This window comes from Acinonyx jubatus, chromosome F2 (assembly GCF_027475565.1).
Source record: "Acinonyx jubatus isolate Ajub_Pintada_27869175 chromosome F2, VMU_Ajub_asm_v1.0, whole genome shotgun sequence".
Classification (NCBI taxonomy): Eukaryota; Metazoa; Chordata; class Mammalia; order Carnivora; family Felidae; genus Acinonyx; species Acinonyx jubatus.
The window spans coordinates 43,168,871-43,184,367 of record NC_069394.1 but is presented as its reverse complement, the minus strand read 5'-3'; the positions used below and the strand labels follow the sequence as shown (position 1 = coordinate 43,184,367).

At 38.8% G+C, this 15,497-nt stretch overlaps 1 protein-coding gene across 16 annotated transcripts in view; it reads right to left on the bottom strand.

The window, feature by feature from the left end:
• TRIQK (triple QxxK/R motif containing) overlaps positions 1-15,497 on the bottom strand; it is a 283,919-nt gene that overhangs the window by 167,368 nt on the left and 101,054 nt on the right. The window lies entirely within an intron of this gene.

The following is a 15,497-nucleotide window of genomic DNA, read 5'->3' as shown; positions in this document are numbered from 1 at the left end:
TATTGAAGAGGGCACCTGTTGGGATGAGCACTGGGTGTTTTATGGAAACCAATTTGACAATAAATTTCATATTAAAAAAAAGTTTCTCACAATTTCAATATTTCAAAAATACCTGAAGCAAAGCACAAAATAAACAAATACCTTAGAATACCCCCCCTTCTCAATCCTCCCTCTTCTTCTCTGTACTCCGCTCCCCCTCATATTTTAAGGATATTTTCTAAGCACTGTAAAGCTATTTTTAGAACCACCTTTATAAATTTTCAGTATTTGCACTGAATACTGCATTTCTTTCAGAAATACTTAATATTTTACCACCACGATATAGACATTTCATCTTTAGGTCTCTGGTAAAAAATCCGAAATATTTTAAAATAGTATCTGGTTACAGCAGAGTGGGAGAATTTGATAACAAACAGAGAATGGATGAGCTTTACAATACTCAAAATGTCAAAATCCGGATATTGAGATAATAAGATCAGTACACAAAGTATCAGGTAACCTGAGTTCAAAGAAAGTAAATCTGGCATGATAAGTTGGATAAAAATGTCAGTACGAAGGTTATTCTCCATTTGTTTCCCCTTTCTCCTGCATCCATTCTTCTCTCTATGCCACAGAAGGCAGACAGACTCCAAATTTCACCTCTCTGACTCCTTTAACAAATGAGTACAAAAGTAAATATAAATACCTTATAATTTGCAATGTAACTTGTAATATTTTTTTTTGCACACCCAAGAAATCATCTTGCACCACTTCTCTAAATCATATCCTATTTATAGGTCAGTTGTGACAATTTATTCGCCTCTCTCCAACTCCATCATCTCTCAGTTAAAATACAGTCACTCCTTTGTAGTTTGGGGTCCCAACCACATATTGCTCGTCTTCTTCAAGGCCTAATGGTAAGGAATGGAACAGGGAGAACAGGAAGCTAACTGGAAACCAAAGTCGCAGCCTATTTAGGGATGTCTGTTACTCCCAGTGTATAATGATCAAAGGAAAAATGGATGGGGGATGTGACTACTAACAGGCCTGCATGGCTGTCTCTTACCCTCCCCACCTCTCCTGAGTCTAGACCTTAGCAGCCGGCCAAGGGAGCAAGCAGGGTCTGAAAGCAGCCCGAGAGTGCATGTTCCATGTCTGCTGCTAGGACAATGTCTGCTTTACAGTGATTAGCAGTGATGCTTGCCAACGGCTCTCCAAGGGAGAAGGCACCAAGTGGGTCCTGGAATTTGCCCTGGGTCTGTTACTTCAAGGACAGAGGGAGCTGGGGAAAAGATCCATCTTTCTCATTCATTTAAACAAGCAGCTCAAGAGAGCCAAGAAAGAGTCTCTCTCACTACTGAGGGGCGACCGTGGGTGGGGTGGGACCCACTGGCTGCTCAACAGTGTTATTACCTAGTCTTCCTTGCCCCCCCCCCCACCCCTTGGGAGGAGCAAGAATGGAATAGAGAGAATAAAGCCAGAAATGTCCCCTTCAAAATTCCCCAAACCTTGAGAAAACTTGAAAAGCCCTCTCTATCAAAATATAGAGATAGTGGATTCTTCCCTAAAAGTTCTTCCCTAAAAAACCTCCTTGGCAGGGCTAGTAAAATTATTAAACGAGGTACACATAGAGAGCTCCTAAACATGACCATACACATAGTAGGTATTCCATAAAATTAGTTTAAAAAGTAAGAATAGTCCTTGAACTATATTGTCTGAACTCCAATGGGAAGAAGTTGCCAGTAATTACTAATAATGACTAATTTTCAACACGCACTTTAGTCACTCCTTATATATATTATTGCTGTTATTAAGTACCTAACAATGTTTGTTGGCCTAGAACAATGCATTGCCTCAAATTGAAAATAGGCAGTAATTCAATAGAAAAAATTACAGGCAGTGTAGAACCCCCTTAAATTGAATTAGACTCTTAAATATAGTACTTACAGTACCCTTGATGTAAGCTTTTTTAAAGCATTAGGGGAATCAAACAAACAAGGTCTATATTTTTGCATAGGGTGTTTTATGTTCAATGCTGCAATATTTATGTTTGGCACCATTCACTCCATGAGAAAATATAGGCTGTGTGTCTTTTATTTGCTTGATAGTTCAGACTCACTGATACCCAAGGGCTTACTACACCCACAGATTTTGTCACAATACTTATATTCTGAAAAGGGATTTTCACCATTCAAAAGCAAGCCAAGTCTAATTCTGTAATTTTTTTATACTGTAAGATGTTATTATTTAGTATGTGTGAAGTACCTAAAAGATCTATCATCAGTGAATATGACATAATATAATCTATTTTGCACAGTAAAACTGCTTGCCAATTTCTGTTTCATTTCCAACTGATGGCCAATTTAAAGAGTCTTGGTTTCTTTTTTTCTGTTTCCTTAGTCTGTTATTAAATTTACTATCAAAGCAATTAAGAGAAAATAATTCAGTTCTTCTACACCTATTTTGAACAAATGGATTCTGACTTCATCATTTAATGAATGTTCTGTGAACAATTTAAATATTCTTTTCTTTGAGGAATTCTGAGAGTGCAGGTTTTGAAATAACAATAGTAAAGATCAACTCAGCAATATTATTTCCCAGGGCTATGTCATATACCTTTTTTTTTTTCCAGAAAAGACAAGAACTTTACCTTGCTTTTGGTTGGAAGGAGCTACTGATGTTTATCAATTGGGAAGTCAGAGATGATAAAAAGAGACTATTGCATGGAGGAGACTGGAGCAAAGATCTACTGACCAAAGGTCAGAGGCTGAGCAAAGAAGCAAGATGGTAACTACATATAAGGTTTGAGACTTTCCAAAAGGAAGAAACTGCATTAGAGTCTCTCCACCAGACTGTGCTAGCATTTGCTGACTTGAGGACTATGCCACTTAAAATTAGTAGAAAGTAAACTAAGATAAAGATATAATCAACAACAACAATAATACCCATTATTCACTGAATATCTACAATGTGCCACATACTTCAGAGATCTACACAAATACTATTACACATGAAGAAAGCAAAGCTCAGAGACATTAAGAATGTGGGTTAAGATCATGAAGTTCATAGATCATGCAACAAGGACTCAAGCCAATTCAAAACCTATACTTTTTCCACTAAGCCGTTTTCATGTAAGAAAAAAAAAAACAATACTCCTCAAACTGATCATTTGTATTTCATTTATACAGAAATTTTAAGCTATTTAGCCATTTGCCAGCTCTATTTCTGTATGGAAGAACTACACTAACTTCAGTTCAATCATGCTGACTCAATGGCACGCAAGGGTTTATGATTATAAATACCTCTGTGATTCAAAAAGGCAACTGTTGTTCCATTTTTCCAATCCATCAAGTTGACTGTTTGCTTCAGAATAAAACATCGCTACATGAGTTGTTGCATGTTGATATAAGCCATTTTTAAAAAGGAATGGAATTAACATTAATTGTGCCAGGCCTTGTGCAAGACTTTGCTTTCTTTATCCAAGGTGAACTTTATGAAAGTTTAGGTCCATTTTATAGATGAGGAATTAAAAGCTCACACAGAACAAGTCAGTTTCCAGAGACTACAGAAAGCCAGTAGTCTAACACTCTTGACTAGAGTGGTGGTAACACAGGTGCAGAAGGAATGAGATAGACCTAGTGTCCAAGTCCTAGAGATGCTCCAAGCCATAACCATGCCAGGCTCTGGATCAGGCATAGAGATACCAAGAAAGACTAAGTTTCTTGCCTTAACTTGCGCATGGGTAGCAGTTTCTTTGATGACTCACTTCTGTAGTTGCCTTTTGAGAGGCATTCTTGAGAGCTTTACCAAAAATCAATTTCTTTGGCCCTCTAGTGTTTTAGACTTTAGGTGTCACACTTCAGGAAAATGTGCACCCCTATTGTTCCTTTACTAGAGAGTGACTCTCCCTTTACTAGAGAGTCACAGAGTTTGACTTTCTTTAAATTCAGAAAACCTGGACAGAGGGTTAAAGAAAAAAAATGCAACAGATGTCACAGCCCAGGATAGGATGGCAGCTAACGGATTATCTGTAACACTCTTTCTTCTTCCTTTGCCTCATCTCTTTATCATGTGCGTAGTGAAAAGAGAAGACCAAGAAAGAGAATAGAACAACCACTGTCAATATTTTCTTTTAATAGAATAAAAATTAAAAACAGGGGGAAAAAAAGAACACACAGAAAGATTAAAAAATGCTTAAAAATATTTTTGATATTATTTCAAGACCTACAAATGGATTATGAACTGAAGTTTGAAACACATTGGTCTAAAGAGATCATTTCCTAAGGAGTTCTAATTTCTCCATCTTTTAAAAATATTTTTTTAACGTTTACTCATTTTTGAGAGACACAGTGTGACTGAGGAGGGGCAGACAGAGAGGGAGACACAGAATCTGAAGCAGGCTTCACACTCTGAGCTGTCAGCACAGAGTCTGACACAGGGCTTGAACCCACGAACCGCGAGATCATTACCTGAACCGAAGTCAGATGCTTAACCAACTGAGCCACCCAGGCGCCCCTCTCCTTCATCTTTGGTTGGCAACACAGTTTAACCACAATGAGAAGATATTTCTCTCCCCAACTTCTGCTTTTTTATCCTTTTACTTTTTTTCTAGAGGAAGTCTTAAGTGTCTCCTACTAGTTGGAGACTTACCATTAAAATCTACCCTGTCCCCAATCACTCAAACCATTTAAACTTGTTGACTTTGTTTTACCCCCAAGACGTCAAGAGACCAAATTATTAAAGTAAATCATGTCCAAACCCAACAAGGTAGCAATTCTTTTTATAATATCCCTAAAGTATGGCCATTTAACCTCTGCCTGAATCGTTATGTTAATGCCTTCATTGCCTAATTAATTAAGAGAAGGAATTCAGGTCAGATATGAAGAATGGTCAGGTATTCTTCTCTAAAAGCAATTAGCCACTTGGTTTTAACATTTATGTTCCTTGAAAACATTATGTTTATTTAAACTGTGCTTCCCCCTCTCCCTCCCCAATTCAGGTGTAAACAAAATAATAAAGTGTTAGCCTTTTCTGGTGCATCTGTGAACACAATATTAGCTTCTGACAGCCGAGGACGGCTGGACTTTCACCTTTACTTTATTTCCTCAAAATAACAGTTGTCAGATGCATAAATATAAACATGTCTATAAAAATAAAACCTCAGAAATTCACATATGCAGAGAATCATATGCTCATACTAGAATATAACACAACTCAATCAATTGATGTTTTAGACTTCTGAAGTTCAAGAGATAGTCAAAGATTTATTCTGATGCAAGTTAATGTGGTCAACCATATGATGTGGGAGCCCTGGAGTGCTGGGTAGGCTAGAAAGAAAGAAAATTGTTTTTTTTTTTACTTTGGGAGCAGGAGTCACAAACTCAAAAGCCCACAGGGACCAGAAAGATCACAGAAATGAGGGAAGTGGTAAAGAACTGGAGTCTCCTGGGAAGACTGTCCCCAATGGAAAGGAAGTTCCCACTATTCAGCACTAGCCACGGTTTTCCAGCAGAAGATGTAGTTCAGTTTTCTAGATTTTTCTATTTTTTAAAAGAAGCCAGACAACTTTTTTGTTTTAGGGAAATCTTTTTATTTTTAAATGTTGGACCCTAGCTCAATTAAAAACAAAAACAAAAACAAAAACAAAACAAAAACAAACTACTGGCCAAACAAAATATATTTGCAGGCTCACTTGTCTCTAGTTTAGTAAACTTGGGTTAGGCAGATGGGCCACTTTAGCTTCTTTCCTAAAATTCAATATTTATATTCATTTATTTATATACTCAGGCAAGAGTAAGTTATTTTCTAATGTTTTTAATGTGCTTAAGCTAAATTAGATAGGAAATGCCTTTGAGATGAATTATCTTAAAGCAATGGATGCTAGTTAAGGTGGAGACAGTTCTACTAGGTTGTAGCGGAGTGGGGGCCAGGAAGCCAGAATGAGGAGAAATATTTCTTTGTACGAATTATTGATGAAGACAGCCTTGCATCACCATCCAACAGAAGTTTCTGTAATGATGAAATGTTCTACATCTGCTCTGCTAAATACGATAGCCACTAGTCACGTGTGTGGTTGGCAATTAGCATTTGAAATGTGGCTCGTATAAGAACAGAATTTTCAACGTTATTTAAGTTAAATTAATCAAATTAAATAGCCATATGTGGTTAATGACAACTGTATTTGACAGTACAGCTCTAGATGTATGTGTCAGAAGAGATCATCAGGTTCAAAGATATCACTACTTGATGTAAGCTAATTAGATATTGTCAAATTGATTTCCAAATTGGTTCTACTAATTTATATATGCATAAATTTTTGTTTTTTTATAGTTCAACTTCTTCAACACTTGTATTATCAAAATTTTAAATTGTGGGTAGTCATATGAGCAATAATGTCAGCTCTTGATTAGCTTACTCGCGATTTTCCTGATTATTAGTGAAGTTCACCATCTTACAATATTAAACATTTGAGTTTAAACTTTGAATTTTCTGTTCACATATTTTGATAATTTTTCTAAAAGTTATTTCTTTTTTTCTTTGTTTTCTATCTCTATCTCTTCTTTCCTTCCTTCTTTACTAATTTGTAGACATAATTGATAAATTCTCCATTTTAATTTTTTGTCAGTTATAGGAATCAAAAATATCTTCTCTCCGTCTGTGTACTGTATTTTCCTGTTTATAGTGTCTTATTTGATCAGAAGTTTTAAAATTTTAATGCAGTATGGTGTGTCTATCACTTACTTTATGACTTATGCAATCTGTGCCTTATTAAAGAAATGCTTGCTGAACCAATATCTACTTTATCTAATATTAATATATAACTAGACGAACATTGTTTTCATTGAGGTTTGCCAGGTTTAGTAAATAATTATAGGATACACAGTCAAATTTGATTTCCCGATAAATGAACTCTTTTCAGTATGTTTGCCTCTGCAATATTTGGAACATACTTATTATAATAAAAGATATTCCTTGTCTCTCTGAAATTAACATTTTTAACTGGTCATCTTGTATTTCCTCTGGCAACAATATGTTGTTTAGAAAATATCTACTATATATTTTCTCTCATTTTTCTTCCAAACTTTCAAGATCCTTATGCATTCAGTGTGTCTTTCATAACTAGCATTTAAATGAGATTTAGTTCCTTACCCAACATAAGGATCTGCCTTTTAAAAGGCAAAGTCCATTTACAATTTTAAATATAATTTATTGCCATTTATTGTGACTATTTTCCTTTAATATTTACCATGTTTTTTTGATGCTTATTTTTTCTCTTTCTCTGCCTTTTCCTGTATTAACTGGGATTTCCTCTTAATAGTCTCTGGCCCTATTATCTCAAGTTTTAAAGAAATCTCCTATATACTTTTTGCGTACTTTTATTTCATGGTTCCAGGTATACATGTTTCCATGTTTCAGAGCATTTAATTATCTCTGCCTTTTCAGACAGAAATATTAATGTTCCTTAATATTTCTATTTGCAATGGTATGTTTATTGATGTTACAAATATGTGTTAAAGTGTTCTCTGCTTAAGTAAGACCTATGGTTGTAACAAGATGAATAAGGCAGAATCCCTATGCTCGAGATATTTATAGATGCTATTGCCTCATAAAATAATAAACATAAAATACGTCTTCTTATGTAAGTGCATATATATATGAGTACTTGTGTGAAGGTAGCTTGGTACCTAACATCTATATGTATCTACTGCTTATAAACACACACACACACACACACACACACACACTTATTCTACTGACCACTGCTATGATGGTGCATTGGTGTGAGACTGACCATATGCCAGGTACCAGTGGGGGGACACATGGAGCCACTGACCCATAGTTTTCATAATAAAAAAGTCTGCAGTGCTTAGAAATATAAAACAGTCTCACATATCATGATAGCAGTATTTGCAAAGCAATTTCATGTTCTTTTTCTCACTTAACTTTTCCAAAATTCTTATGGGAGTAGGAAAGATATTCTAAACCTCCATAAAGTAGTAAAGTAGTAATTGAGACCCTAAAATATTTTTAAGAGATTAGTTCAGAAAGTGTTTTTCTGAATCCTAGGATTCTGTAAACCTCAACTTAAATTTCAGGCATTATTTGATTTGTTACTATAGAATATGGCCCTTTTATTTTACTTTATTCACATTTTAAATATAGCCTAATGAAATAAACATATTTTAACCAGAGTTCTATGCTTTTTTTCTTCACAAAACCTTGTCTGAAAGATTAGAATCATGAAGAAAGGCACATCAAAAATTGTCTACTTTCAGAACAGAAACTCAACATGACCACATATACTGTGTTTAAATTAAACATCAAAGTATATGTTTATGTTTTTAAAATTATAGTAAAAGAGCTAACATTTTCTCAGTACATCTTATAGTAAATCGTTCAATAATTAATGTTACTATTTTAATTAAAATTAACTTTACAGAAAATGACTTAATCGTGTGTTTTATACAAGATTTTTCCTGGTTAAGTTTCATAGTAGAATCCTAACCTCATGGGCTATGCAACCAAAACCTTTAAAAGCCATTGGATTGTGGACATGAGGTAGAAACAAAGAACAAACTTCTGTCACTCTTTATACAACAAGACCCATGAAGAGAAAATTTTTTTTTCTTAATCAGGAAAATGATGCAGATGACCTTTAAAAGGATATGGATAAAAAGAAGAAAACTTGTGGAAGACAGGCATAGCCACAGAAGGTATTGTGATTAATGTAATTCATAAGCAAATAAAAGCCATTCTCATTTATCCAATTAAATATGTGTTTTGTCGGGGCACCTGGGTGGCTCAGTCGGTTAAGTGTCTGACTTTGGCTCAGGTCACGGTCTCACAGTTTGTGAGATCAAGCCCCGTGTCGGGCTCTGTGCCGACAGCTCAGAGCCTGGATCCCACTTCAGATTCTGTGCCTCCCTCTCTCTGCACCTCCCCCACTCACGCTCTGTCTCTCTCTTTCTCAAAAATAAACATGAAAAAAAGTTTTTAAAAAAATAAAGTGGCTTCTCAGGGATTAGTTTGAAAATGTGTCTCTCACCCTTATGCCACAGACTGAAATCCAGTTGTTGGTCATGCTTCTATAAAGATTCAACAGGTCTGACACTGTTAGAAGTCAGTCTGCTGTTGAAAAGGATATCTGTGTAGGAAAGGAGGGATGCTACAGCAATCTCCTACGTACTCAGCATCGCACTGGAGGAGCAGAAGTTGGAGAAAGACATGGGAGGAGCTGTCCTCTAAGCATCCGTGGGTAGTAGAAGCATCTGCCCCATTCACTGCAGTGTGCTCACTGCCCTACACATAGCTTAACACGTATAAAGCACCTAATAAGAATTTCCTGAAGAAATGAATGAATGAAGGTTGAGCCCCAAAAATTACACATAAAAAATTACATTTTCTTTTCTCAGTCTTTCTCCTAAGTTCAGACCAAGCCAGGTGGATATCAAATAGACTATAAGATTGTGCCAGTTTGCTACCTAAGGGGCTTGGCATCAGGTCAGCCTCCTAGGCCCATGTATACATGCCACAGCATAAGGATCACACTTCTGTTCAATCATCTAAGTTTCCTTCATCATCGTCCATAGGGATTCCAGTGTCCTGGTGACCAGGCACAAGCTCTCAGGCCCTGGGGATCAAAACTATCCCGTCTGCCCCAGTTAAATGAATTTAGCATCAGCTGTATTTGCTTCTTCCTTCTCTTCCTCTTGGTAGACTAACATCCCTGGAATTAGGAAACCTAATGCTCCTTCTTACAAAACAAGCACTCTCTTCTGGGGGACTGCTTCTCCCTCAACTGTAACTACATGCTTTAGTACAAGTTGCCAATCACGTTATTCTTCCCTCCTCTCCCCCAACAGTTTAATTTCCAATTGGATTGTGAGGTCGGAGCAATGAGAATCTGTCTGCAGAACGTTTTGAAATAAAGCAGAAAAAGAAATATAAGCCCTTCCCGTGTAAATCTGTGAAGTATGGAGAATGGATCGGCTGATGGTCAAATTGTTTTATATATGTGAATGGAAATGGTCTGTAAAAACTAAGATGGTGGGAAAAGCAGATAAGGGAAAGATGATGAGAGAGAGAGAAGGAGGGAAGGGGAGAAGGACAAGAGAGAAAAAGAAAAAAGAGAAAGATGATAGGATGTGAGTTCAAGGTTCCAGTTTTCCTTGAAGACTTAACTCCATCCCTAATCATCCCTCTGTTTTGTGAGGAAAGAAATGGTTCTTTTTGCCCATGTTAATATGATTTTTTGGTCACTTTCAACGAAATTATTGGGGATGATGAAGGATAGCAGTTGGAGGCTTGCCACCCCCACTTTCTCAAACCACCTGAGGGTCGAGTGCTCTATGGCCAAGTCCCAGTTGCCCACAATGGTAATCTGTTCATGAACAGCCTGTGTGGGCATCCTCCCACTTCTTGTCTCAGCTCTCCACTCCCTACCTGTGCTTCCTGTGGTTACCTCCCAAATAAATCCGTGGTGCTCAAATCCTTATTTCAGAATTTACTGCTGGGAAAGCCAACTATGCGGAAATAAGAATATTTTTATGCTGCTACCGTTTTCTGATCATAAAAATAACACTTGTCCGCTGAAGGTAATTTGAAAAATAAAGAGGTACAAAGAAAACAAAAACTGTTAGAACATAATTGTAGCAGGTATAATTACTAAAATTTTGATGTAGTTCAATCCATATAAATAAATAGAAAGTATGTGCATTGTGTTAACCAAGTTTGAATCTCTATACCACCACCGAGATGTATAACTTAGCAACAGATATTTTACTTTTGCCTGTTTCAGTTTTTTTTATTAGTAAGGTGTGTATACACAGACACACACACACACAGACACACACAGACCCACACAGACCCCAACAAGATTGCTGCAAAGGTTAAATGCAATAAAATATGTAAAAGTATGTGTTGCAAAGCAGGTGTCTAATATCCATCATTATTGTTGTTCTTTGTTTCAGGGATTTTCAGTGAAATAGAAGATCTATAGGGCACCTCAGTGGCTTACTCAGTTAACTGTCTGGCTTCGACTTAAGCCATGATCTCACGGTTCTTGGGTTCGAGCCCCGCGTTGGGCTCTGTGCTGACAGCTCGAAGCCTGTCAGCTTCAGATTCTGTGTCTCCCTCTCTCTCTGCCCCTCCCCTATTCGTGCTCTGTCTCTGTCTCTCTCCCTCAAAAATAAATAAACATTAAAAAATTTAAAAAAAGAAACAGAAGATCTACCCATGCCTCGTGCAGCCTACTTGGTAATTTTACTCAGACCCATATTTTCTAATACTTAGAAATATAGAGATCATTGTTTTTCTAAGTGCAGTTGAGAAACCACGAATACCAGAATCACCTAGGGAGCTTATTAAAAAGGGAACTTCCTACACCCTACTAAATCAGTATTTGAGATAGGGCCTGAGAATATGCATTTCAATAAAGCATCTCCCGTGACTTGTTTCTGCTAAAGCAGGAGAAGCAATCATTTAGGTGAAGCTAGTATTTACTTCGGCCTCGGAGGGCTGACACCAGGCCAGTTTCCTGCATCTGCGGGAGTCAAGCCCCCTGGTGAACAGACACGCACTGAGACTTTGCCTACTCTGAAACTTCACAGCTGTGAATAGTCCGAGCTTTGAAGCCAGGGAGACTTGAACTCAAACCCCAGCTTCGCCATATACTTGCTGTCAGATCTTAAGCAGGGTAACTCAATCACCACGAGCCTCAGTTTCCTCCCACGTGAAATATGGGTGATAGCGATAAATGCCTCCAAGGGTTTGGGACGATTATAGAGGATAATAATTCAGGCAGAGTACAATGCGCATCACCTGCACTGGAGCAAGTGCCCAGTAAATGGTCGGAATCTTCATTACCACCGTCGTCTGCTCTCGGGGAGCACCGGAAGTATACGACCAAGAAAGCGTCTCTTGAAAACATCCAACTGTTAAGCTGTGGTAGGGTTGGTTGCTCAGTGAGACAATGTACTAAAAGATAAAGCTTTGACTTAAAATTCGGATGTCAGAAAACTTACTATCTAACTGAGCCATCTTTGTGCGGGACAAATTCTAGAACCAACGGACTGCCTAGACAATACCTGAAGAGCAGTATCTGCCCAGGTGCATCAGGAGACTGCGTGGTCACCGTGCTATTGATCCAACCTCCACCCTGCAAAGAACCTGGGATATGGAAAATCCCAGTGTTGCACAGGCTGTCATTTTCTGTTGGTATCTAAAAACTGTGATCCCTCTCTTGCCCAAATTGTCGGCTCAGGGCTAACACTACGCTTTCCAATTTTGTATCAAATAAACGATTTCGTTGTTGAGCAGATTGTATTTACCAGAAGAGTTACTTTTTAGGTTTGTCTCCTCTGTGTAACAAATAATGTTAACAGATAAAATTACAATATAGTTTGTAGTAGGTCATAATTTAATTTCTGTGGCTGGGGGTGAGGGATGATGCAGTGGAGAACTGGAAGTATGGATTTAGGATCGTCAGATTATTTGGGCGCTCATTCCGGTGCCATCATGAGCTGGCTGTGTGACCACAGGGAAATTACTCAACTCTGCTGTTTCTCAGTTCCATCAGCTGCAAAATGAGAAACATGCCACCTGCCCTAAGTCCCTCAGAGACTGGTAATGAGATCAAATGAGACGCCGCGTAAGTGCTTTGAAAAAGTATGACAAAAGAACACTTACTTTTCATAAAGGATGGAGCCTCACTTCTTAAACAGAAAGCACCCATGTCTCCTTTTAAGCCACCAAATAGAATTGAAAGAGGCAATGTATAATTATAATAAAGCTCAAAAGATCTGGTCTCCTGGGCCTCATCTTCCTTGCCCTCCCATTGTTGTGGCAGATGATTAATCATCAGGTTCTTGACTTCCCTCTTTGCTGATTGGCCACCCTAGGGTCGTAGCCACTTTTCAAATCCATCTTTGGGCTTTGCAGCTATGCAGGGCAAAAAGCCTTCCCTAGCGTTAGGGCCTGCCAAAGCTGAACCCGGAACCCCCATTAGCCTAATTGACAGCATGACTTTCCCCTGGAGAGAAGAGTGATAATCTAGCTATTTATCTTGTCTGCAGGTTTATCACCACTGTGCTCAGGCAGAGATGTTTAAATATAAAAATGAGGTAAGGCACATTCTTGCCAGACTACGTGCCATTAAAGCCAAGTTGGGGGTCAGAAGCATGAAAGGGGAGCATCTGGGATTGTGGTCTTCTCCGCTGCCACTTAATGTCTCAAGTGGCCTTGGAGTAAGGGGCTGCCCACGAGGGCACTAAAGGACACCTCTTGGTAATTGGGAGCAGGCTGGAGCCGTGTGGCCACCGCTACCCACGAAGCCGCTGCCTGCAAGCCGCTAGACTGCCGCTTTTCCGCAAGGCAGGAGAGGCCCATTAGAAACACGGAGGGGCGGTTTAATTCTGCAACAAGATGTGTACAAATGGATGCCTCCTATCGAAACCCATGCAACAGCTTCCAAAGTTAATTAAAAGCTAATTTTCTAATGAGGTGGCAACACTGGCAACAACACGCTAGCAGTATGAGAGCTGCAGCCAGCAGCCGGTGAGGGAACAGGCAACCTCCTTCTTACAGGATGGAACATCCTACCTGCATCCATTCATTAGCCTCCAGCTGTATTGCTTTCATACCAGACACCAGCATACGCTGTCATAAAACTCAGAAACTGTTTTGGCATTGCCAAGATATCGTGGATACTTATTTTACAGCAGGACCCTCTCCGGGCATAACACCATAGGCAATGAGATCCGTTCCTGGAAATATTAAATCCAGGGGGCAGTGCCGTGGACGTTCTGTTATGTCAAGTGACATGGCATTTTAATCCTTTGGGCAATTGTTAATTGTAAGCCAGACTTGCAATTAGCCTTAATAAATAGACAGAAAGTGCCTTAAATTAACTGCACTTATGTTGGTTTTGCCTCTTGTTTTGATTTCAAACACATAGCCAAGCAGGATGACTCACGGCCATTATCCTAATGATATGGGTCTCCTGGCCATAGGCAGAGTGTGCCAGGCACCTGTGGCTGTTCCTTGGCATTCTTCGCAGGGAGTGGATAATGATGTCATGCAAATGATGCTGAGAATCGTGAAAAAAAATATTTCTACAGAAACTCCAGGATTCTGGATACTTAAGATGTAACCTGTTTGTTCAATTCTATCCATAAATAATTAGAAGACATATTTAGGCTCTCCAACATAGTCTAGGAAATAGAATAAAAAATTATTACATAGTCATCTAACGGTAAGCAGCAGATAGAAAAATCCACTTTGAATTTTCTGCTTCTACGGGAAGCTCTGGCCGCCAGGTCAATAGAAGAGTCATTTTTTTTATTTGCTCATCCTTTTAGAAAACAGTATAGAGTTAAGGCTTTTCAGTTAACTGGTCTTTAGGTACACCCTTTCTCTCTTATTCTTGGGCGCATTTTTCTCTCCCTCACGATCTCACTTGTAGCTTCTGTCTCTCATTCTTGTATTCATTTCTTATTCTCTCAGCCTCTTGTCTCTGCTCGTTGTGTCTCTTTCTCTCATTCTTGCTCTCTTATAGTCTTATATCCTAGCACTCTCTAGAGTGCTCTAAAGCATATAATATGGAGGTTATGTCTGTGTTGTTACCAGTTCAGGGAAACTGTAAGAAATGCCCCTCACATCTCACTGGCCCACACCGAGTCACATGTCCATACTTAAATCGATCACTGGAAAAGGGAACAAGACCATATGATTGGATTAGATTAACCCGGACTTATTCCCTGGGGTTGGGGCTGGCCTGACCTCCCCAGAGGCAATGGTTGTGCAAGTAAGTGTGGCTACCTCAACAGAACGTGGGTTCTGAAGGAAGGGTAAAGGGAAAATGGCTGCTGGACCAGCAACCACTAGGGTCTGCTAGGAGGATCACAAGAAATATATAAAGCATCCCAAACAGAGAGAGAAGAATGGGATCTGAATAACAGCTCTGAGGACTGTTCCCAGAAGAGTCAGATGACTGAAGCTGCGCCCTCTGGAGAGGAAGTAGAGTTCCATGTTCTGCGAGACTAGAACCTACACATGCTGGCCGCTGTAGGAAAACCTTAACCAGTCCTAGGACAAATAGGAGTTAGGTATCACTCTCGTGTTCTTTTAACAAATGTTGGTTGAGTGCTAACGATGTGGCCGGCACCTCAGAGGACCTATGGTCATGACAAGTGAACAAGATGAAGTTCTGACTCTCATAAAATGGACTTGCTAGCAAGAGAAAGAGATGATGAGTGGGTTAAATACGTAAATAAGTAATAGACTGTGAAGAACCTGAGACTGAAATATAGTAGACGGTTCCTGGTTTAGGACAGGAGCAGGGAATCTTAACCAGGCTCGCTAGGAGGGCATCTCTGAGGAAGCAAGGACAAACATAAAATAGGAATGGGAACTTACAAAGAGCTGAGCACCTGCTACAAGCAACTTTAGCATACAAGCTAAAAGGAATGTTCCAACGACTTCTTGACTTGTCTGATGATTATTTCATTTCTGAAACATTA